Below are 22,573 nucleotides of genomic sequence, written 5' to 3' on the forward strand. Positions count from 1 at the left end.
ACTGTTTTCATTCATTCAAAATGTTGTCGTTGTGGTCTTCAGTCTAGATAATAGTTTGATGCAGCTCTCCATGCTACGTACTCTATCCTCTGCAAGATTCTTCATCTCCAAGTAACCACTGCACCCTACATCCTTCTGAATCTGCTTAGTGTATTCATCTCTTGGTCTTCCTCAACAGTTTATATCCACCACGCTGCCCTCCAATACTAACCTGGTGATCCCTTGATGCCTCAGAACATGTCCTATCAACCGATCTCTTCTTCTAGTCAAGTTGTGCCACAAATTCCTCTTCTCACCAACTGATGATACGTCATCTAGCCATCTAATCTCAGCATTCTTCTGCAGCACCACGTTTCGAAAGCTTCTATTCTCTTCTTTTCTAAACTATTTAACGTCCATATTTCCATTCCATACATGTCTACACTCCATACATATACTTTTAGAAAGGACTTCCTGTCACTTAAATCTATACACTATGTTAACAAATTTATTTTCTTCAGAAACGCTTTTCTTGCCATTTCTAGTCTACATTTTATATCCTCCCTACTTCGACCATCATCATTTACTTTGCTCTCTAAAAAGCAGAACTCATCTACCACTTTAAGTGTCTCATTTCCCAATCTAATTCCTCAGAACCACCTGATTTAATTATACTACATTCCATTATCCTCATTTTGCTTTTGTTGACGTTCATCTTATATCGTACTTTGAAGATGCCGTCCATTCCTTTCAACTGCTCTTCCAAGTCCTTGGCTCTGACAGAATTGCAATGTCAAAGGCAAACTTCAAAGTTTTTATTTCTTCTCCATCGACTTTCATTCCTACTCCGAATTTTTCTTTTCTTTCCTTCACTGTTTGCTCAATATATAGATTGAATAACATTGGGGATAGGCTAGAAACCTGCCTCACTCCCTTCGCAACCACTGGTTTCCTTTCGTGCCACTCGACTCTTATAATTGCCATCTGGTATCTGTATCAATTGTAAATAGCCTTTCGCACCATGTATTTGCCACAGCCACCTTCACAATTTAAAAGACAGTATTCCAGTCAACATTGTCTAATCTTTCTCTACTAATGTAGGTTTACCTTTCCTTAAACTATCTTTTAAGATAAGTCGTATGGTCAGTGTTGCCTCACGTGTTCCAACATTTCTACGGAATCCAAACTGATCTTTCCCAAGTTCAGCTTCTACCAGTTTTCCCATTCGTCTGTAAAGAATTCGTGTTAGTATTTTGCAGCCGTGAGTTATTAAACTGATAGTTCGGTAATTTTCACACCTGTCGACACCTGCTTTCTTTGGAATTGGAATTATTATATTCTTCTTGAAGTCTGAGGATATTTCGCCTGTCTGATACATCCTGCTCACCAGATGGTAGAGTTTTGTCATGGCTGCCTCTCCCAAAGCTATCAATAGATGTAATGGAATGTTGTCTACTCCCGGGGCCTTGTTTCGACTTAAGTCTTTCAGTGCTCTGTTAAATTCTTCACGCAGTATCATATCTCCCATTTCATCTTCATCTACGTTCTCTCCCATTTCCATAATATTGCTCTCGAGTACATTGCCCTTGTACAGACCCCCTATATACTCCTTCCACCTTTCTTTTTCTCCTTTCAGCCATTAAATCCAATATCTCTTTGTGTTCCTCAAGGATTTCTACTATCCCTCTTCTCTTTGCCTACTTGATCCTCTGCTGCCTTCACTGTTTCATCTCTCAAAACTACCCATTCTTTTTCTTCTGTAACTCTTTCTCCTCTTCTCGTCAATCGTTCATTAATGCTCTCTCTGAAACTCTGTACAACCTCTAGTTCTTTCAGTTTACCCAGGTTCATCTCCTTAAATTCCCAACTTTTTTGCAGTTTCTTCAGTTTTAACATACAGTTCATAACCAACATATGGTCGTCAGAGTCAACATCTGTTCCTGTAAATGTCTTACAATTCAAAATTTGGTTCCTAAGTCTCTGTCTTACCATTATATAATCTATCTGAAACCTTCCAGTGTCTCCAAGCCTCTTCCATGTATACAATCTTCTATCGTGATTCTTACACCAAGTGTTAGCTATGATTAAGTTATGCTCTGTACAAAGTTCTATCAGGCGGCTTCCTCTTTCATTCCTTACACCCATTCCATATTCTTCACCTACTTTTCCTTCTCTTCCTTTTCCTACTATCGAATTCCATTCTCCCATGACTATTAAATTTTCATCTCTCTTAACTAGTTAAATAATTTCTTTTATCGCATCATTCATTTCTTCAATCTCTTCATCATCTGCGGAACTAGACATATAAAATTGTACTACTCTGGTAGGCGTGGGCTTCGTGCCTATCTTGGCTACAATAATGCGTTCACTATGCTGATCGTAGTAGATTCTCTACGCTCCTGTTTTTTTATTCATTATTAAAGGTACTCCTTAATTACCAGTGTCTGATTTAATATTTATAACCCTGTATTTACCTGATCAGAAGTCCTGTTCCTCCTGCCACCGAACTTCACTATTTCCCACTATATCTAACTGTAACCTATCGGTTTCCCTTTTTAAATTTTCTGACCTACCTGCCCGATTAAGGGACGTGACATTTCACACTCTGATCCGTAGAACGTCTGTTTTGTCTCTCCTGATATCGACGTCTTCCTGAGTAGTCCCCGCCCGGAGATCCGAATGGCGGACTTTTTATCTCCGGAATATTTTACCCAAGAAGACGCTATCATCGTTTAACCATGCAGTAAAGCTACATGCCCTCGGGGAAGATTACGGCTGTAGTTTCCCCTTGCTTTCAGCAGAGTCACAGCACTAGCACAGCAAGGCCGTTTTAGTTAGTGTTACAAGGCCAGATCAGTCAGTCATCGAGACTGTTGCCCCTGCAACCACTCAAAAGGCTGCTGCCCCTCTTCAGGAACCCTCTTCATTCAAAATATTAAAATCATATTTTTAGGTCTATTCTTTAATTTTAAGTAATTATTGTTTGATAATTAGTTTGTGTTCTTACGTTATATTAATAGAGGTTTTGTGATTTTCATTTTTATATTGTGTTCCAATTTCGTGTATGTTTTTATAAACCATCCCAGTGTTTGGGTATTGACAACTTATGCTTAGGAACGATGCTATGTTGGTTGACACTGTACGTAGATACCAAGAGTAGTGTAAGCATGGTACCATTTTTACTATGTGTAATGTTCTAATAGTTTCATAAAACTGTACATTTTAAAAATATTGTTAGGTGGTTTTCCTATTACCTCAAAGGTAATTTTTCTGTTTGTTTCTGTAGATCAGAGGATTCTTGCCAGTCAGCTAAAGTGGTTATCATTTAGTTGTTATCATATTATATTGCGATCAATGTCATTAAAATTTATAACACACAGATCACTGTGTCTCCCTCACCTGAGGATTTCAGATGTTACTTATAATCGATACATCAGAGAAAGACAAGGATTCAGCACGCAAGAAGTGTTGTTGCACGTGTGCATAGCTCTCTGACCAGGTTGCATACTTCCCCCACCACCACCACGCCACACTGTCTGAGCGAGAGGGGGGGGGGGGGGGGACCGGTGGAACCTTCGATTCCGCCGCATTTAGATTACAGTGCAATTGGACTGGATACAACTGGTTTCAACTTCTCTATGTATATAAATTGAAACCCCTGCTTACTTCTTTCTGCATGTCCAGACTAATCTAGAACTAATGTTGTGCTTTTGATGGTTTTTTTGCTAAAGACAACCTGATTTATCTGGAAGGTTTTGTATACAGAGTCTTCGGAAATTCCCGTTACAGATTTCTAGGACTTATAGGGGGTAGTGAGTACATAATGTTTTGAAGAGGAACGCATGTCCTGAAACATACCGTTTCCGTGGTCCACCTGTTTAAAAACATGTTTGCTTGGTAGCTATGCAACAAGATAGTCATGTTGGGGGGGGGGGGGGGCGGAGTTGCATCGGATGAGCTGATGTCGTTTGACGCCTATCCTACCTCTTTGACCTGATCCGATCATCATTCATGTGTCTGCGAGTGTTAGAGCAAGACGACTGATTGCACGTTTGCAGAATACTCGAGATGATCCTTCTGAACGGCGAAGCTCACGATAGTGTAAGAGCTGCTGCTCGCCTTTATAAATTTCGTTCTCCACAACGTCGGACTCCACTGCAAACCCATTTCGCAAGATTTACGCAACGGTTTGGAGAAGGGGTACCTCCACCGTCAGCAGGTGTGCTGCTCCAAGGACAGACCGCACACACGAGTTGGAAAAGGCCGTACTGCGTCACACTGAAGATAACCCGCCAACGACTACTTTGGCTATTAACTTGTGGAATTGCGAAACAAGTGGTGTACTGGGTCACACTTAATCAGTTACTTGTAAAAGTGGTCACGTTACCGAAATATTTTCAATTAGTTTTAGCACGGAAACGGTACTTGTCTGGACATGGGTTCCAATTCAGAATATTATCCATCAATCCCCTCAACAAGTCCCGGAAGTTTGTATTGGAAATTTCCGAACACCCTGTATATTTTAGAAAGTTTTCGATCAAGTTGGTTGAAATACAGTGAATTTGTGAAAACGATGCCACTGCCATCTAGTGATGAATGACAGAGCTCCTTCGATCCACGGGTTCGTACAGAGCGATGTAGCCATAGTCAGACAGAGTGCTTGAGAACACTCTGCTTCCTTTGTTGTATAGGCAGCAAAGGACGGTGTTTGAAGTGACACAGTCGGCGTGGACGAGACGTAACGTATTCAGATATAATTTCTGTAGACACTTTGAAATTAAGCTGCATTTTGTGCACAGAACTGTACAACTCGAAGTGTGCCATCTGGTGGCTTCATGAGCTACTTGAAGGAAGAAACAGAGATGGGGACGATGTTCTTGTCTGCGTACGGACAGGGGTTGGAATGGCGTTCAGAAGCTCCTAGCGGAGGGCTGGCAGACACATTTCGAACAAAGCCGACGATTTCAGACTTTCATATTCTGCTTCCCTCATATTTGCGCTCACAATCCGCACACATAATTCACTGTACATTCCTCGAAAAAGGGGCAGTAATTTACTTACCATCGAAGTATTATAAGCAATCATTTCAGAACATTTTCATAGCGAAAAACATGAGAATCCAAAATCTGTGGTTTTTTATTTTTAATGCAAAAGATACAACTTGTCTGAGAAACTACTTTAGCAAGGGATGCACCTTTGTTTCGTTTACATAAGGAAATACTTGTCGGCGCTGAATCAGAAGACGCCGCTTTCAGCTTTCTGCTTCCCCATATTCAAATGCGGACACGATTGTTTGTTTGGTGGAATAAATATACCTGCCAAAAAGAGTCTCTGAAGAATAATTACGGCAATGAATCTGAACAGTGACTCCGTTTGCTCTAAGGTTTATAGGAGGAGTGCTGTCACGGGATACACATCTAGATCGGGCATGTTTGTCTCTGTTTCATCTTCTTTTATTTTCGGACATAATTCATCCAGCCAGACTCTGATACACGATGTACTAGAAATTTAAAGACATACTCTTTTATTTTATTTTTATGCACAACTTTTTGCAAACAATACTACTTTTCAAAATAAGAGTACTTTAAGGTTCAAATATAAGTAAAAGTTTTTTTTTTAGGATGGGCATAAAAAGGTGGTAGGATAGAGCAGAGATTTCTTAGTTCCATCACCAATTGGGACAGACGGTGAATGCCTCGCAATGGTTTCTTCGCTGTTGACCACCAATCATAAAAAAAACTTTGGTTAATAGTTGTATTGTATCGAACTGGGGACCTAGAAACGATGGAGAGGCTTCGTCCCCGCCGTAGCCCTCAGTGTCTCAGAACCCTACAACAGGCTAAAGGAGTCCACTCAGCCTTCCGCCGCCCCTCACTGTGCGGTTCGGCTCCCAGTGGCAACCCTCCGGGAACGTCTCACACGAGACGAGTGTAAGCCCAGTGTTTGCGTGGTAGAGCCGACCGAGGTGGCCGAGCGGTTCTAAGCGCTACAGTCTGGAACCGCGTGACCGCTATGGTCGCAGGTTCGAATTCTGCCTCGGGCATGGATGTTTGTGATGTTCTTAGGTTGGTTAGGTTTCAGTAGTTCTAAGTTCTAGGGGACTGATGACCTCAGATCTTAAGTCCCATAGTGCTCAGAGCCATTTGAACCATTTCGCGTGGTAGAGTAATTATGGTGCACGCGGACGTGGAGGAAGTGTTTGCGTAGCAATCGCCGACATAGTGTAACTGAGCCGGAATAAGGAGAACCAGCCCGCATTCGCCGAGGCAGATGGAAAACCGCCTTAAAAATCCACAGACTGGGCGGCATTCCGGACCTCGATACCAATCCGACGCCGGCACGCCTTCCAACCCGGGAAGCAGTGCGTTAGTCCGCACGGCTAACCATGCGGGACGGTTAATAGGTAGTAGTAGAGAAATAGTGTTGCTAATCCCCGCCAGCACCTTGTGCTTATTTACTGTCACATCTCGTCTTCTTCCTCCTGTTACTCTTCACTGTCACTTTTGCCGCTGTCAATGTGTGTATCGCTATCCACCCTTTGGAAATAGTTGTTACGTTGCATATAGGCATGTCTCTTATGTCGTGCTCAAAGGTACTCTACATGTGTTGTTTTTGAAACACTGTTTGTCAATACGTATAGTTGTGCCCATTTTTGTTCGTCTCCTATTGCTGTGTATATACACTCCTGGAAATGGAAAAAAGAACACATTGACACCGGTGTGTCAGACCCACCATACTTGCTCCGGACACTGCGAGAGGGCTGTACAAGCAATGATCACACGCACGGCACAGCGGACACACCAGGAACCGCGGTGTTGGCCGTCGAATGGCGCTAGCTGCGCAGAATTTGTGCACCGCCGCCGTCAGTGTCAGCCAGTTTGCCGTGGCATACGGAGCTCCGTCGCAGTCTTTAACACTGGTAGCATGCCGCGACAGCGTGGACGTGAACCGTATGTGCAGTTGACGGACTTTGAGCGAGGGCGTATAGTGGGCATGCGGGAGGCCGGGTGGACGTACCGTCGAATTGCTCAACACGTGGGGCGCGAGGTCTCCACAGTACATCGATGTTGTCACCAGTGGTCGGCGGAAGGTGCACGTGCCCGTCGACCTGGGACCGGACCGCAGCGACGCACGGATGCACGCCAAGACCGTAGGATCCTACGCAGTGCCGTAGGGGACCGCACCGCCACTTCCCAGCAAATTAGGGACACTGTTGCTCCTGGGGTATCGGCGAGGACCATTCGCAACCGTCTCCATGAAGCTGGGCTACGGTCCCGCACACCGTTGGGCCGTCTTCCACTCACGCCCCAACATCGTGCAGCCCGCCTCCAGTGGTGTCGCGACAGGCGTGAATGGAGGGACGAATGGAGACGTGTCGTCTTCAGCGATGAGAGTCGCTTCTGCCTTGGTGCCAATGATGGTCGTATGCGTGTTTGGCGCCGTGCAGGTGAGCGCCACAATCAGGACTGCATACGACCGAGGCACACAGGGCCAACACCCGGCATCATGGTGTGGGGAGCGATCTCCTACACTGGCCGTACACCACTGGTGATCGTCGAGGGGACATTGAATAGTGCACGGTACATCCAAACCGTCATCGAACCCATCGTTCTACCATTCCTAGACCGGCAAGGGAACTTGCTGTTCCAACAGGACAATGCACGTCCGCATGTATCCCGTGCCACCCAACGTGCTCTAGAAGGTGTAAGTCAACTACCCTGGCCAGTAAGATCTCCGGATCTGTCCCCCATTGAGCATGTTTGGGACTGGATGAAGCGTCGTCTCACGCGGTCTGCACGTCCAGCACGAACGCTGGTCCAACTGAGGCGCCAGGTGGAAATGGCATGGCAAGCCGTTCCACAGGACTACATCCAGCATCTCTACGATCGTCTCCATGGGAGAATAGCAGCCTGCATTGCTGCGAAAGGTGGATATACACTGTACTAGTGCCGACATTGTGCATGCTCTGTTGCCTGTGTCTATGTGCCTGTGGTTCTGTCAGTGTGATCATGTGATGTATCTGACCTCAGGAATGTGTCAATAAAGTTTCCCCTTCCTGGGACAATGAATTCACGGTGTTTCTTATTTCAATTTCCCGGAGTGTAGTTGTTACGTTGCATATAGGCATGTCTCTTATGTCGTGCTCAAAGGTACTCTACATGTGTTGTTTTTGAAATACTGTTTGTCAATACGTATAGTTGTGCCCATTTTTGTTCGTCTCCTATTGCTGTGTATATATCTATGTCTGTTTCAATTATTTAACTGTAGTCCATGTCTATCGTCCGCGTGTTGCTCGCAGAAGAAAACGGTGTATTCTGGGGAACCTTCTTCCCCGCATTTGCGTGTATCTCGGACTCATGCGGTTTAAGTGCGTGGGATGAGGTCCATGTCCGGTTACGAAATGTACCACACCGTGGCTGGGATCGATATATTTCATTCGCAACCCCTGCCTTATATGAGGGAGCAAGTCGTGCTGTCTGTATCTCACGCACCTTGCCATGTATTATAACAACTTTTAAGGGGACGTGTCGTATGAATCGGTACAATAGTTATTGTATGTACCTGATCCAGTCTCCCCATCTTCAACCGGTTTGTATTTGATCGTGATACCTATGGGACATATTCCGAGCACCACACACAGTGCATCCACTGAGGTGGTGCCGAAGGCTCCAGATAGCAAGTTCTCTGTCCTCGTCTGACTGATGTTTTCTTGGTGACCAGGTTCACTCTGTGTCCCCGTGCTAGCTGCGGAGCTGAGTACTGATTCGAAGAGCACACAGTGGTATGTCCGTACTGTTTTGAATTTAGTCTCACCAGTTTATGTAGTGTTTTTTCTGCTTTATCTGTTGTTAGTCTTATGTGTTTTTGGAAATTCAATTTCTCATCTCTGTGTAAGGTAGCGTGTAACATGCGCTCTTTTCATGTTTGTGCCCCCAATGTCACTTATTTCCATGTATCTTCCAACCCTGCAGAAATGCTAGATGAATACTCTTTTTTTAAATTCATTAACTGCCTCCGTACGACAGCAGTAGGAATTATGACATGCAGAAACAGTCATCCAACAGTCTTGCTTGAAGAAATTTAATTTTTCTCCGTTGATTTCCTACAAAACAATGAATTCTTCAACACACAGTTGAATGTACGTAATGGGAATCGCATATGGGTAGCATCAATCTGGAGGAAAAGCATTTAGCAGTTCTAGGCCGAGTGGGGTGATGACACATGTTTACCATTTTACCATTTATAGCTAGCACACAGTTGGTGAATTTGGCTCTTTTCAGAACGAGTTTTCAGAAGTCAGCCATACCGTCAGTGACAGGAAGAAAATTTGTTTGAAATAATGCCATAAAGCCTCACATATTTATCGAATAAAATTTGGTTAATTTAACTGACAAATTAGATGTGAAGATAAAGTCTGTAATCGTATTTTTGTATCTAACATATCTACAAACGATAAGCGCCACTTACAAACAGAAGCATTGTATCTGTTTACCCAATTTTTTTTTTTGAGTCATCAGTCTTCTGACTGGTTTTGTGCGGCCCACCACGCATTGCTCTCCTGGGCCAACCTCTTCATCTCAGAGTATCACTTGCAACCTACGTCATCAATTATTTGCTGGATGTATTCCGATCTCTGCCTCCCTCTACAGTTTATAATCTGTTCAGCTCCCTCTAGTACCACGGAACTTATTCCATGATGTCTTAACAGATGTCCTATCCTCGTGTCCCTTCTTCTTGTCATTGTTTTCCATACATTTCTTTCCTCTCCGATTCTGTGCAGAACCTCCTCATTCCTTATCTTACCAGTCCACCTAACTTTCAACATTTCTCTGTAGCATTATTTCTCAAATGCTTTGATTCTATTCTCTTTCGGTTTTGTCACAGTCCATGTTCTGCTACCATACAACGCTGTGCTACAAACATATATCCTCAGAAATTGCTTCCTCAACTTGAGCCTATGTTTGATACCAGTAGACTTCTCTCGGCCAGGAATACTCTTTCCTGCCAGTGCTAGTCTCCCTTTGATACCCTCTTTGTTCCGTCCGTCACTGGTTATTTTGCTAACTAGATAGCAGAATTCCCTAATTCATCTACTTCGTGACTATCAATCCTGATGCTGAGTTTCTCGCCGTTCTCATTTCTGCTGCTTCTCATTGTTTTCGTCTTTCTTCAATCTGCTCTCGGCCCATAATTCCATAGTGATTAGACTGTTCATTCCATTCAGCAGATCCTGTAATTCTTCTTCGCTGTCATTGAGAATGGCAATGTCATCAGCGTGTAACAACAACTGTACATAGTATAAAATTTTTTTTCTTTCTGAATTTCGGTAAATTAATGTAAGCAATGTTTTGAATTTCTTTTCTTTTCGTGTCATGTTAAAGAAACTGTCGGCAACTTTTGAAGTGAATATTATTATTTATGTTAGATTTTAAGTCATGTGACAATCGAAAGAAAGTGTATTGAATGTTAAAACTATTGTAAGATGTGAAAATTGTAATTTATACACTTGGTCCATACGTAGGTAATGCATTAGGATATGTGTAGTAGAAAACCTGTGGTGAATACCCTACCTGTAGGGGAGCTGGAAAAGGTGGAGGTAGGCGAGCGCGGGAAAACGCACACTGGCGCGGTTCGGCACAACGGACTCAGTAAAACAGTCGGAGTTGGGCATCGGTCAGAGGAACATGTACCGTACCGAGGAGGCTATCCAGGAAAAGTGAATTCAATTTAACCTCGGATGTGCCGATCCCGACGACTACTTGGCATGGCTATATTCTTAGGCACAAAATTGGAAAGATTACGACGCTAAGAAGAAGGAAAGTACCGATGCAGTGAGAGCCTTGCTGTGTGCTGTGCTGCCCGCTATCTCGCTGCCCTCCAACCGCCGCACCGACGTGCACAGGTCAAACATTTATTTCATCTTTAGAAGTGTATCTGTGTGGACCAGTGTCGAAACTGTTTCTAACTGTTCAATAATAACGTGACTTTTACCAGAATTGCCTTAGCCATCACTTATCCTTATCATTGACCTAGACAGGGTCCTTACCACATATTGTGCAACCCGAGTATCCCGAACTGAAAGTTTAAAGATAGTATTAACGAATATTATCAGTAGGCAAAGCTATGCTATAAAGAAGTTAAAATTTATGTGTGTTATTGTAAATGTTCATACAGAACAAAAGTATGACTATATTGAAAGAGAGTTTTTTGAAATGAGTTAGTAATGTTGTTTAATTAATGTGAGACAGAAATAATGACAATTAAATAATTCAGAAATAAGATAAAGGAGCAGTTATCCATCGATTGATAATTTTGAGTGTTAAATTACCTTCAGGACTTAATAGTCTCAGTATAACGACCATAACAGTTTCAGGCCCCCCCCCCCCCCCTTCTCTTGCCCATTCTTTCACATCTTGAAGTGTAATGATCAGATTTGAACAGCAAAGTTAAGTTCTATATTAAACCTAAGTGTATTAGTGTTTTTTCCAATTTTAATAGTGACATTGTATGTGTACTTTCATAATTGCTAATTCTAGGGTAATCTATGCCCGATTTCAGTCTGATCAATATACAAAATGCAGTTCGTAGTAATCATTACTGTGTGGTGTTGTGTAATTTCAGCTCGTCCAAATTAGTACAAAAGAAGAAAACCTTAGTTCAGCAGATTATTTCTGGTTCCAAATTTTGCCATAAAACGCAACATTACTAAGTATTATTATGCTTGTACATGCACACACTTGTACAAGGAAAAACTCACTCAATGCCTAATTAGGCTGGCGACCGTATTATTAATCATTGGTAGGATCTACTGTGTGTACTTCTTATCCATGCGAACGCGTAATTGTACTTTACATTTGCTTGACGCATCACTGTAGTTACTGACTGAGTATAGGTCCGATCTTGCTTCCATTAGGTACACGCGGTCAATTTATGTACTAAATCCTTGTTTATAAGGTGAAGCCCGTGAACTTATTACAGTACAGGCTTTAAAGAGCTAACGTACGCCCGAGCGGGCGGTGGCGTTACAAGCGAACCTTATCACTGATATCCCTTGTCCTTGAATTTTATTTCCGCTCTTTAACCTTTCTTTTACTTCTACATTAGTGCCCATTAAAATTGTTACACGACGACGATGATGTCCTACAGGCGCGAAATTTAACCGACAGGAAGAAAATGCTGTGATATGCAAATGATTAGCTTTTCAGAGCATTCACACAAGGTTGGCGCCGGTGGGGACACTTACAACGTGCTGACATGAGGAAAATTTTCAACCGATTTCTCATACAAAAACGGCAGTTGACCGGCGTTGCCTGGTGAAACGTTGTTGTGATGACTCATGTAAGAAGGAGAAATGCGTACCATCACGTTTCCGACTTTGATAAAGGTCGGATTGTAGCCTATCGCAATTGCTGTTTATTGCATCGGGACATTACTGCTCGCGTTCGTCGAGATCCAATGACTGTTAGCAGAATATGGAATCGGTGGGTTCAAGAGGTTAATACGGAACGCCGTGCTGGATCCCAACGGCTTCGTATCACTAGCAGTCGAGATGACAGGCATCTTATCCGCATGGCTGTAACGGATCGTGCAGACACGTCTAGATCCCTGAGCCAACAGCTGGGGACGTTTGCAAGACAACAACCATCTGCACGAACAGCTCGACGACGTTTGCAGCAGCATGGACTATCAGCTCGGAGACCGTGGCTGCGATTACCCTTAACGCTTGATCACAGACAGGAGCGTCTGCGATGGTGTACTCAACGACGAACCTGGGTGCACGAATGGCAAAACGTCATTTTTTCGGATGAATCCAGGTTCTGTTTACAGCATCATGATGGTCCCATCCGTGATTGGTGACATCGCGGTGAATGTACATTGGAAGCGTGTATTCGTCATCGCCATACTGGCGTATCACCCGGCTTGATGGTATGGGGTTCCATTGGTCACACTTCTCGGACACCTCTCGTTGGCACTGACAGCACTTTGAACAGTAGACGTTACATTTCGGATGTGTTACGACCCGTGGCTCTGTCCTCCCTGCGAAACCCTACATTTCAGCAGGATAATGCACGAGTCCATGATACAGGTCCTGTACGGGCCTTTCTGGATGCAGCACATTCTCCAGATCTCTCACCAATTGAGAAGGTCTAGTCAATGGTGGCCGAGCAACTGGCTCGTCACAATACGCCAGTCACTACTCCTGATGAACTGTGGTATCGTCTTGAAGCTGCATGGGCAACTATACCTGTACATGCCATTCAAGCTCTGTTTGACTCAATGCCCAGGCGTATCAAATGGTTCAAATGGCTCTGAGCACTATGCGACTTAACTTCTCAGGTCAGCAGTCGCCTAGAACTTAGAACTAATTAAACCTAACTAACCTAAGGACATCACACACATCCATACCCGAGGCAGGATTCGAACCTGCGACCGTAGCGGTCGCTCGGCTCCAGACCGTAGCGCCTAGAACCGCACGGCCACTCCGGCCAGCCCCAGGCGTATCAAGGCCGTTATTACGGCCAAAGGTGGTTGTTGTGGGTACTTATTTCTCAGGATCTATGCACCCAAATTGCGTGAAAATGTAATCACATGTCCGTTCTAGTATAATATATTTGTCCAATGAATACCCGTTTATAATCTGCATTTCTTCTTGGTGTAGCAATTTTAATGGCCAGTAGTGTATCATTGCGTCTTCGATGCTTAGACTGAACAGTGGGAGCTAAAGACGCAGCCCTCTTCGACAGGTTCTGCGGGCTATGCTGCACGTGTACTTGCGGCATGGACTCCAACCGGACTTCGCGAGCGTTCCTGGAGACACGCAGTGAGGTGTGTTCCTGCGGACAGTCTTGGCTCGCCTGTGAGCGGGGCGGGGCGCTGGGGCGGCGGTGAGGCGGCGACGTGAGGACAGGAGAGGCCTGGAGAGCCAGCTGGAGCCGCTCCGGCCTGTTTGCAGAGTCCAGGGCGCTGTGTTGACACAGCGCGGCGCTGCGCAGCGACTGCCGCGGGGTGGGCTAGACCTGCTCAGATATTGCGGCGGCGAGCGGACCTGGCGGGCCTCGGCAAACCTCATAACGCCGGAAGTAAACCTGTCCCTCCCCCGCTAATCCTCCGCTAGCCTCGCTCCCTGCCGGGCGACGCCGCACGTGCCGTGTGAGTCCGGCGAGCGCCAACGATGCACTCTTATACCTTGCGTAAGCGGCGGATTACTCACTGTAGTACCACCGCTGCGTAGTCTCGGAGTCTGGTAGGCGTCCAAGCAGGGACTACATATAACAGCACGACTCACATCACCTGAAGAAGAGTAACGGGTCGGTCGTTGAAATACTGTGCGTAAGACGGGAATGACAACAGCTAGAAGCCCACCGTTTGTCATCACCGTGAGTTTTATAGCCGCTAAACAAAGTCCTGTTGTCCTGCGACAGCTGATACGTTATATACTACCCACTAATCGTGGCGTTAGTGTCTTTCAACTCCCTCCTGGCTCATATAAAGGAAGACACCCTCCTTTGAGCTAATATATACACTCCTGGAAATTGAAATAAGAACACCGTGAATTCATTGTCCCAGGAAGGGGAAACTTTATTGACGCATTCCTGGGGTCAGATACATCACATGATCACACTGACAGAACCACAGGCACGTAGACACAGGCAACAGAGCATGCACAATGTCGGCACTAGTACAGTGTATATCCACCTTTCGCAGCAATGCAGGCTGCTATTCTCCCATGGAGACGATCGTACAGATGCTGGATGTAGTCCTGTGGAACGGCTTGCCATGCCATTTCCACCTGGCGCCTCAGTTCGACCAGCGTTCGTGCAGGACGTGCAGACCGCGTGAGACACGCTTCATCCAGTCCCAAACATGCTCAATGGGGGACAGATCCGGAGATCTTGCTGGCCAGGGTAGTTGACTTACACCTTCTAGAGCACGTTGGGTGGCACGGGATACATGCAGACGTGCATTGTCCTGTTGGAACAGCAAGTTCCCTTGCCGGTCTAGGAATGGTAGAACGATGGGTTCGATGACGGTTTGGATGTACCGTGCACTATTCAGTGTCCCCTCGACGATCACCAGTGGTGTACGGCCAGTGTAGGAGATCGCTCCCCACACCATGATGCCTGGAGTTGGCCCTGTGTGCCTCGGTCGTATGCAGTCCTGATTGTGGCGCTCACCTGCACGGCGCCAAACACGCATACGACCATCATTGGCACCAAGGCAGAAGCGACTCTCATCGCTGAAGACGACACGTCTCCATTCGTCCCTCCATTCACGCCTGTCGCGACACCACTGGAGGCGGGCTGCACGATGTTGGGGCGTGAGCGGAAGACGGCCTAACGGTGTGCGGGATCGTAGCCCAGCTTCATGGAGACGGTTGCGAATGGTCCTCGCCGATACCCCAGGAGCAACAGTGTCCCTAATTTGCTGGGAAGTGGCGGTGCGGTCCCCTACGGCACTGCGTAGGATCCTACGGTCTTGGCGTGCATCCGTGCGTCGCTGCGGTCCGGTCCCAGGTCGACAGGCACGTGCACCTTCCGCCGACCACTGGCGACAACATCGATGTACTGTGGAGACCTCACGCCCCACGTGTTGAGCAATTCGGCGGTACGTCCACCCGGCCTCCCGCATGCCCACTATACGCCCTCGCTCAAAGTCCGTCAACTGCACATACGGTTAACGTCCACGCTGTCGCGGCATGCAACCAGTGTTAAAAGACTGCGATGGAGCTCCGAATGCCACGGCAAACTGGCTGACACAGACGGCGGCGGTGCACAAATGCTGCGCAGCTAGCGCGATTCGAAGGCCAACACCGCGGTTCCTGGTGTGTCCGCTGTGCCGTGCGTGTGATCATTGCTTGTACAGCCCTGTCGCAGTGTCCGGAGCAAGTATGGTGGGTCTGACACACCGGTGTCAATGTGTTCTTTTTTCCATTTCCAGCAGTGTATAACAGCACGACTCACATCACCTGAAGAAGAGTATTGGGTCCGTCGTTGAAATACTGTGCGTAAGACGGGAATGACAACAGCTAGAAGCCCACCGTTTGTCATCGCCGTGAGTTTTATAGCCGCTAAACAAAGTCCTGTTGTCCTGCGACAGCTGATATGTTATATGCTACCCACTAATCGTGGCGTTAGTGTCTTTCAACTCCCTCCTGGCTCATATAAAGGAAGACACCCTCCTTTGAGCTAATATATAGTTCCAAAGCCATTAAGTTGAAAATAAATTCGAGAAGCTGACCATCCAAAAAAGGGCTATGGGCGGAAGAAGCGGGTAACCAATGATAATGCACCCGTTGGAGTGAAAAAACGATCATTCTACACAAGCGAGGATCAACGGTTCGATTAGGGGTGGGGGGCAGGGGTCATATATCGTTACTGTCCCTCCCATCGCCTCACCCTCCCCCCCCCCCCAACCTCCTCTAAATATAACTTACCGTCACCCCATCTTTTAACGAGCCACATATGCCTAAGATTTTAAAACTGAAAATTTCAGCTTGACTTGCAAGGCGTCGCTTGCTTTAATCATGAATATATGTCTCACCCTACGACTTATCTTAGAAGCTAGATTAAGGAAAGGCAAACCTACGTATAAAGCATTTTTAGACATAGAGAAAGCTTTTGACAATGTTGACTGGAATACTCTCTTTCAAATTCTCAAGGTTGCAGGGGTAAAATACAGGGAGCGAAAGGATATTTACAATTTGTACAGAAACCAGATGGCAGTTATAAGAGTCGAGGGACACGACAGGGAAGCAGTGGTTGGGAAGGGAGTGAGACAGGGTTGTAGCCTCTCCCCAATGTTATTCAATCTGTATATTGAGAAAGCACCTAAGGAAACAAAAGAAAAATTCGGAGTAGGTATTAAAATCCATGGAGAAGAAATGAAAACTTTGAAATTCTGTAATTCCCTCAGAGACAGCAAAGGACTTGGAAGAGCAGTTGAACGGAATGGACAGTGTCTTGAAAGGACGATATAAGATGAACATCAACAAAAGCAAAACGAGGATAATGGAATGCAGTCAAATTAAGTCGGGCGATGCTGAGGGAATTAGATTAGGAAATGAGACACTTAAAGTAGTAAAGGAGTTTTTCTATTTGCGGAGCAAAATAACTGACGATGGTCGAAGTAAAGAGGATATAAAATGTAGACTGGCAATTGCAAGGAAAAAGTTTCTGAAGAAGAGCAGTTTGTTAACATCGAGTATAGATTTAAGTGTCAGGAAGTCGTTTCTGAAAGTATTTGTATGGAGTGTAGCCATGTATGGAAGTGAAACGTGGACGATAAATAGTTTGGACAAGAAGAGAATCGAAGCCTTCGAAATGTAGTGCTACGCAAGAATGCTGAAGATTTGATGGGTAGATCACATAACTAATGAGGAGGTATTGAATAGCATTGGGGAGAAGTTTGTGGCACAACTTGACTAGAAGAAGGGATCGGTTGGTAGGACATGTTCTGAGGCATCAAGGGATCACCAATTTAGTATTGGAGGGCAGCGTAGAGGAAGACCAAGAGATGAATACACTAAGCAGATTCGGAAAGATGTAGGTTGCAGTAGGTACTGGGAGATGAAGAAGCTTGCAGAGGATAGAGTAGCATGGAGAGCTGCACCAAACAAGTCTCTGGACTGAAGACCACAACAACAACAACATGTCTGGATGATGCTAAATGTTAATATTTTACATAAAGAAAAGTATTATCTTCTGAATAACCTGCAAATCGTGAGCTACACCCTTAATTTTTATATATGAATTCAGTCATGGCACTTTGTTGTTTACGCCTGTGGTCACTTTCACAACTCAAATTAATAATCAAATTAATTCCTTCAAAACGGCTGAATTTAACCTTCTGGAGGAGGGAGTGTGAATAACAACTGTGGCCTATTTAAGTTTACAGAATAATGACAAATTAATTTAATCCATTTGTAACTATAATTGCACTGGTGTTCAAAATTAAAGCAACAAACCGCTATTTCATCCTCCTGTGTCTAAGTCACGATACAACAATACCAACTGTCAACAACGTCCGTGCGATTGTGTACTGCACGGAAGATGGCATTCCAGTCAACCGACAACCACGCCACTGATGACGTCAGGGCACCTATCAAACGGAGTGGTATTTGTCAGATAGTCCCACATGCACAATAGCTGTTTACACAGTCACAGATGGTGCAGTATGGCGCAGAAAAGTCGCCTGCCACACTCTCTGCGGTGGAGTCAGAGGAGTGGAAACAGGACAGTCGCAAAACAGATGTGGCCTGATGGCTCAGAATGAATCGTTCCGTTGTTTATCGGATGTGGTGACAATTTATAGAGAGTGAAACTATCACAAAGACCAGGGCAGGGCCGACCATGTGTGACATCACAAAGATAAGACCGTTATTTGGCTGTAAGGGCACGACGGTACCCGCATAGTACTCCACAGCAAGTGGCATCTGACATTGCAGCATCCACTGGATGTGTTGTATCGAGGCAACACAGAGGGCTTTGGCAGAGTAGCCTTTACTGTCGGAGATTGGCTGTACCTGTAGCTTCGAAGCGTCTTCACTGAAGAAAACTTCAAGAGTCATCAACTTGGGTCCTGGGCGGTCGAACAATGGACCAATGTTCTTTTCTGTGACGAGTTCCGATGTGGTCTGCAGAGTGAGTCTCGACGCATTCCCATATGGAGGGAACGTCGAACACAATTTCGGGATCCGAACATTGTGGAAAGAGATCGATATTGAGAAGGAACCCTCGAACAGCTCTTCATGGAATCCTCCGGGTGAATCGGCAAGATTTAACTGCTGTCAGGTATCTTGAGTCCTCATGTGTAGTTATTACGAGTTGTTGTGGACCCAGACCCCGTAGTAATGGAGAATAATTCTCCACCTCATAGAGCGCCGGTTGTTGATGTTTTCCAATAGAAGATAATCCACATGACTTGGGCTGCTCACTCTTCCGACTTGAATCCCATAGAGCATGTCTGGGATGCACTAGGGAGACGGACTGCATCACATCAGCATCCACCAACCACTCCTAAAAACTTGCGAGCAGCTATACAGGAAGAATGGGCGTTTTTGCCTCAACATGAGACTGATGGCATTATACAAAGCGTTCCCCGTCATTGTCAGGCCTGTATTGCCGCAAGAGGTGGTCACGCACGATACTGAACAAGTTAATCAGTTATCGGAATGTGCATGCAAACCGATCAAGTTGGAAGAAATATGAACATTTTTGTCTACCTTTATGCATGCTACATGTTGTGACTTGGCAAGACAGCCAAGCCACAAGGCCGAAAGGCACGCGTCTAAGCTCACGCAGGCTGGCGTGAGGTCTGGAGCAGTTATAGGAGCTTATAGTAGGAAGAAAAGTACGTAGCTTCTGGAATACTTAACTTAAATCCATAATTGGTGAACATCGGTCTGACGGCACATGCATCACAAGATAAATAACAAATGATAATGGCGCCTTGCTAGGTCGTAGCAAATGACGTAGCTGAAGGCTATGCTAACTATCGTCTCGGCAAATGAGAGCGTAATTTGTCAGTGAACCATCTCTAGCGAAGTCGGCTGTACAACTGGGGCGAGTGCTAGGAAGTCTCTCTAGACCTGCCGTGTGGCGGCGCTCGGTCTGCAATCACTAATAGTGGCGACACGCGGGTCCGACGTATACTAGCGGACCGCGGCCGATTTAAAGGCTACCACCTAGCAAGTGTGGTGTCTGGCGGTGACAGCACACTGCAGTTGTTTACGTTCTGTCTTTTTTACATTGTTTCTATTGTACTATAAACCGTTTACACTGTTTTGTGGCAAAATGAACGCAACCTTGCAAAATTTCCGTTTGATGCTTTACTTTTCGATAACGGTGTAGCTGATAAGTCTTACACAAAAATGGCAAACAGAAAACAGGAAGGGATGGTGTTTGATTGTCAAGGTATACATTGGGATGGAAGCTATACTAATTCTTCCTGAATTAATCCTTTTTTCATCGCGATCGGATTTTGTTTAGATGACTCCACCGTGAGGTCCAACTCCGTTCAAATGGAATCTCCTGTACCACAAACTATGACTCACCTGAGAGCAGGAAGCAGTGAATATCATTTAACAACCCTACACCGGTGCAGCAGTACTTTACCCTTCACCATTGATTCAGTTGGCAGCAGAAAACGGCCAGCTGTGAGCGAGGAGCGGGGCTCTACTGCAGCTGTAATGTTCTGACGTGACACGAGAAATTGCAGGCTACGCGATCTGGCGTTCTAATTATCAGAACGCGGAAAATTTCCCTATCAGAGCCCTGAAATCACGGCAGATTTCAGTGTGAAGTGCACCCGTTCGCTGGTCCGGCCAAACCAAAATGGCTCTGAGCGCTATGGGACTTAACTTCTGAGGTCATCAGTCCCCTAGAACTACTTAAACCTAACTAACCTAAGGACATCACACACATCCATGCCCGAGGCAGGATTCGAACCTGCGACCGTAGCGATCGCGCGGTTCCAGACTGTAGCACCTAGAACCGCTTGGCCACTCCGGCCGGCCTGGCCAAGTCAGTTTGAATCACAGGCACAACGGTGCGTGCAAGGGAATTGCCAAACGTCAGACAGCCGACTCAGGACGAATAAGTTGACCCTCTTGGCACACGATATGGCCGAGATGGCGTGCAGTTCCACTGTCGGCACAGTTGGAAACTGCCACTGGCTCTTCTTCCACCACAAGATACAGACCGCAAGTCTCACCCACTAGTGAGAGACATAAAGTTCTCCACCAGTGGAGGACCAGAAGGTGAAGAAGGCACAGAAACACAACCACTTTCCACCACGTCCCGGTACGTGAGCCGAATTGGCAAAAACGAAACCGTCTGCACATTGCAAAAACCAATACGTCTACACTCCAGTCACTCAGCCTCCCCTCTTGACCGAGTTGTTGGCCGATAGCAAATCCAGATGCATCACTGCAGTTCCTCCACTTTGCATATCCTGTGAGGAGCCGTCAGCGATTCCAAATCTCTGTTGCTTAAAAAAAGAAGATTTTAGACTAGGGAAGTGTCGTTCCCAGGGTAAGCATGGCCATATTTTGAAAAAAAAAAAGAAAAAGAACATCTATCTAGACAAGGCCACAGTCCCTCATTTACGGACAGATCTAGTCTTTACAGGCCCACCATTTCCAATTTCTCAAAGAAGGTTGTTAACCTTCCCAGGCTGTCATGCCTGTGAAATCTGTATTTTTGCCTCTCGCTAGAGAACCTGGCGATTGCCTGGCATCAGGGGGGAGGGGGGGGGGTTTACAGTCTTGCCTCCACGTGCACCAGCCGCTCTGTCCATACTGTCCCAGCCTCTAACATGGGAATGCACGGACTTCCCGCAGTTTGCACAGTTTACAGGAGTCTCTTTTAAATTGCTTCCTTCACCCACTTTCTGCCAACTGGCCACTTTCGCGACGGACTGCCGTCTGTGGCAGGTAAAATATTTTGTGAGCCAGCACCTTCCTCTCCGTCCCGAAGCAGAAGTACGAGAGGGCCAGAACTCCTTCTGCTGGTACGATCGACTGAGCGCTGCATCCCAGAATCAGCCGCACAGCCAGTTCGATGCACTCAGCATTTACGGCCCTCAGTTCATCTCTCCTTGTTCCCCATCGCCTCCACTACGGCCCATCGGGTACAAGTTCTCTACAGGTTCCACATGCAGTTATACGAACACTCCGTCCACTATTTCCTCATCTAAAATGTTATTAACTACATATAGCAAATGTAGTTGTAGGGAAAACTGTGATCAGGTCCTGAAATATGTAAGTTAATCTGACTGACAATGTTGTTAAAGGGAGAGAGTGGCTTGCCACCTCTAAAACTTGCAAGAACCTGGTATTTGGATAAATACATCATTAGAAAAGCATTTGCTGAAAAATTTGAGAGATATTTGCGTCATGTAACCATCGAAGAGCTACAACAGCAATAATCTTTCACCAATTTAACAACTTCGTAATTTATATGAGATAAAATCGAACTGAGCACTCACTATTATCAATATTTCTCATAGCACTGAGTTTGTGAGTAGACCATGGATGCGCCAGAATGTAAACGGCGAAATGACAGGCATGGTTTTAATTTACAGCGAAAGTACTATCTTAAGTGTAAATTAGTGAGAAATTCAAATAATGGCACAAATTCGAAATATTCCATTCCAGTTGTGCTGTACTTATATTGAATATTTAAACCATTAGCCCCCCGCCCCCGCCCCCCTCCCCCCCCCCCCCCCCAACATCTCTGACAGCACAGTTTGCCACTGTAAGTTAGAAGCCCATGAGCTGACTTGCCCTAAGTTCGAGTCCAATGCTCATGTTCAATGTTTAAACATTTACACTGGTATAGCGACAACTGCACCCTTATTTAAAGAAAAAAAGCTAGGTGAATCCCTTCAGCGCTTCTCACTCTAAGCCCTCTCCAGCGATGTATTTGTAAAGGGGTGCTTACACCTGTGGAAATTTCTATCCACGTAGGTGCATGTGGCCATTGAAAATGAGACAAGGAGGCGCATGCACTGGTGCAAAGTCACGCATGCCTGTGAATTATGCACACAGACCACTATACACGGGTAGAAGACTCTCCCTGTCGCAGATGGGGAA

The sequence above is a fragment of the Schistocerca cancellata genome, chromosome 5 (genome assembly GCF_023864275.1).
Source record: "Schistocerca cancellata isolate TAMUIC-IGC-003103 chromosome 5, iqSchCanc2.1, whole genome shotgun sequence".
In the NCBI taxonomy this organism is placed as follows: domain Eukaryota; kingdom Metazoa; phylum Arthropoda; class Insecta; order Orthoptera; family Acrididae; genus Schistocerca; species Schistocerca cancellata.